The following is a 3,592-nucleotide window of genomic DNA, read 5'->3' on the forward strand; positions in this document are numbered from 1 at the left end:
CAGCAAATAGGGATAGAGAAGTTATATAGTTATGTTGTCCCATTTGTAGTCCATTTCACTTTGGATGGATATATGCTGCTACTTCCCGTCAAGGTGGGAAGTGATCATGCCTGCACAATCATTTGTATGTGTGCTTATTTGTTTGTTTGTAGTTTGGATCTTTCAATGAAGTGTGAAACTGCATCAGTCCCAGGCCCTCCTTCTCAATGTGGTACATCTGTACTAACCTGAAAGGGTCCAAACTGTGTTGTTGTTAGTTGGGGAGTATGTTATCAATTTATTGTTATTAATTTATGATTATTATAAAAGCACAGTAATTTTTTTAGAACCTTTTTTGGAAACTCTGGAACTCCCTAAGGAGTCAGAGTTTAGAATTAGAATCCCACAAATCTTGGATCATGGTTTCTGGAACACACCTAGGATGTAATACCAATGGTATTAGGAAGGCTATAGCAATGCTAATCCTGCTCTACAGAGCCTATATTTGAGGAGAGTAATACATTTGGAAAACCAAGTAGAATATCAATAGGTCACTAATTTAATTTTTAAAACTAAAATAAGAGATAAAGTTAAATCAATTTATAGAACTTAGCATTTTTTAAAGCGTCATTGGGAAATCTCTGGTCATGTTTGCTTGCATGTAACTATACAGTATGACACATAAGAAATGTGACTATAAGATAATGAAGCTTTAAAAAAAACAAACTTTTGGTTGGGCGCAGTGGCTCACAACTGTAATCCCAGCACTTTAGGAGGCCGAGGCAGGCAGATCACCTGAGATCAGGAGTTCAAGACAGCCTGACTAACATGGAGAAACCCTGTCTCTACTAAAAATACAAAATTACCCAGGTGTGGTGGCGCATGCCTGTAATCCCAGCTACTCGGGAGACTGAAGCAGGAGAATCACTGAATCACTTGCACCCGGGAGGCGGAGGTGGCGGTGGACCAAGATGGCGCCATTGCACTCTAACCTGGGCAACAAGAACGAAACTCCATCTCAAAAAAAAAAACAAAAACCAGAAAATAACTTTTTTACATCCATGTGAATATTTTCACATTCAAACTAAGCTCTAAAAAAAAAAAAAAAAAAAAAAAAGGCCTAATTATTTAGCCATGTAAGTCTCTTTAAAATTTTCTTCCCTTTTTCCCAGACTCTAGCAGGGTATATGTAGCATTAACAAAAAGCCTTAGTCTCTTAATAATAGATGACAGGTATGATTACATTACTGTATCACTGTATAAAGGCCAGAGAATACTGGGGTTTGTGTTTCATCCCAGTAACCAATAGTAATATAAAGCAACATTAGTATATGTAAGTTTGCTCTTTTTTAAGTAACTCACTTAAAAATAATTTTAATACATTTTTAAAGGCATTCATCTAATATGTAAAATTAGAAGATCCTTTTTCTTAGTTTTATTTGAGCCTTTTAATGTTAATTATAGTATACTGCCTTATGCTTAATTATTTCTACACTTGTCTGTATCTCATAGCATTTAATAGATTATAAGCTTTGACACTGAAAGGATCATGCTGTAACTCTTGACAGTATCTAGTATAGTGACTACCTAGAGAAAGAACTCAATTTTTGTGTCTGTTGCATCTTTCACATTCCTGTATGCAATGGTGCTGAAATCACTGATTACAGGCTAGAGTGGGGACAAATTGAAAAATCAGTGCACTTGATTGACACAGGCCCTTGCTTGAGCTATGAAGTTAAAGGTCTCATTCCTGCAACTACATATTTTTGCAGAGTCCAGGTAAACCTGACAGTTCCGCCAGTGTAAACAAGACAACAGCTCATAACCTATGCTATCCACAGTCATAGTACTGGCAGCATTTCCAGTATGGAAAGCAGGAGATAGTCACAGACTTCCAAATGTTAGATATTGCTCATATTCAGTGGCAACATTCTGAGCTCCTGCACCTGGCTTTGAAAGTCTCACATAATCTAGCACCTACTTTCCATTCCACCTGGCAGGATAATTCTGCCATTATTCTCTCTACAGTTCTGTGTTTCCCAAATTTCCCTGAACCTAAGAATCATCTGATATGCTTGTTAAAAACACTGACTCCTATATCCTCACTCAGACCAATTGAATCAAAATTTCTAATCCAGAGGTTTGCTAATCGTATATTTAACAAGCACCCAAAGTGATAATTATCATCAATTAGGAAAAACTGCATGAACTCTCCATTCGAAACAAACAAGTCTACTCCGCCATCACCACTAACAAATATGCCATGTGCATTTGTTCATACTGTGCTCTCTGCCTATCTTGTTCCTTAAAACCAAGCTCTTGTATAAATGTTTCCCTGATAACCAAAATCGAAGTGATCTCTTCCTCTTCTGAACTACTAGAACTGTAAGATTCATAACCTGAACACTGATACTTGATATCTAATGTCTATCCCTCAGACTGCCTTTCATAACTGAAAGTTGTCTTTTTAAAAAAAAATCCTTTGTCAGATTTGTTGGGTGTCACTATTTTTTGTGTTGCAAAAAATGCTCTCACAATACATATTTATTAATTAGGAGGTCATTGCAATAGCCCAAAGGATAGGTGATGAAAGAAGACATACAAATGGCCAACAGGTATATTTTTAAATGCTCAACATTAGCAAATCAAAACCACAGTAAGATATCATCTTAAACCAGTCAGAAGGCTGTAATTAAAAAGACAAAGAAGGCCAGGCTTGATGGCTCAGGCCTGTAATCCCAGCTCTTTGGGAGGTTGAGGTGGGAGGATTCCTTGAGCCCAGGAGTTCAAAATCAGGCTGGGCTCTGCTGACTGTTCCTTTTGCCATGCAAAAGCTCTTTAGTTTACTTTTACTTAGGTCCCAGCTATTTATCTTTGCTTTTTTTTTTTTTTTTTTGCAATTTCTTTTAAGTTTCTGGTCATGAAATCCTCACCTAAGCCAATGTCTAGAAGGGGTTTTCCAATGTTATCCTCTAGAATTGTTGTAGTTTCAGGTCTTAGGTTTAAGTCCTTAATCCATCTTGAGTTGATTTTTGTATAAGGTGAGAGATAAGGATCCAGTTTCATTCTCCTACATGTGGCTAGCCAATTATCTCAGCAGCATTTGTTGAAAAGGCAGTCCTTTCCCCACGTTATGCTTTTGTTTGCTTTGTCAAAGATCAGTTGACTGTAAGAATTTGGCTTTATTTCTGGATTCTCTATTCTGTTCCATTGGTCTATGTGTGTATTTTTACAATAGTCCCATGCTGTTTTGGTGACTACGGCCTTATAGTATAGTTTGAAATCAGGTAGTGTGATGCCTCTGGATTTGTTCTTTTTGCTTAGTCTTGCTTTGGCTGTGCAGGCTCTTTTTTGGTTCCATATGAATTTTAGAATTGCTTTTTCTAACTCTGTGAAGAATGATGGTGTTATTTTGATGGGGATTGCATTGAATTTGTAGATTGCTTTTGGCGGTATGGTCATTTTCACAATATTGATCCTACCCATCCATGAGTATGGGATGCATTTCCATTTGTTTCTGTCATCTGATTCTTTTAGCAATGTTTTATAGTTTTCCATGTAGAGGCCTTTCAGCTCCTTTGTTAGGTATATTCCTTTTTTTTTTTTTTTTTTT

Source organism: Colobus angolensis, unplaced genomic scaffold (assembly GCF_000951035.1).
Source record: "Colobus angolensis palliatus isolate OR3802 unplaced genomic scaffold, Cang.pa_1.0 Scaffold265, whole genome shotgun sequence".
NCBI classification, from domain to species: Eukaryota; Metazoa; Chordata; class Mammalia; order Primates; family Cercopithecidae; genus Colobus; species Colobus angolensis.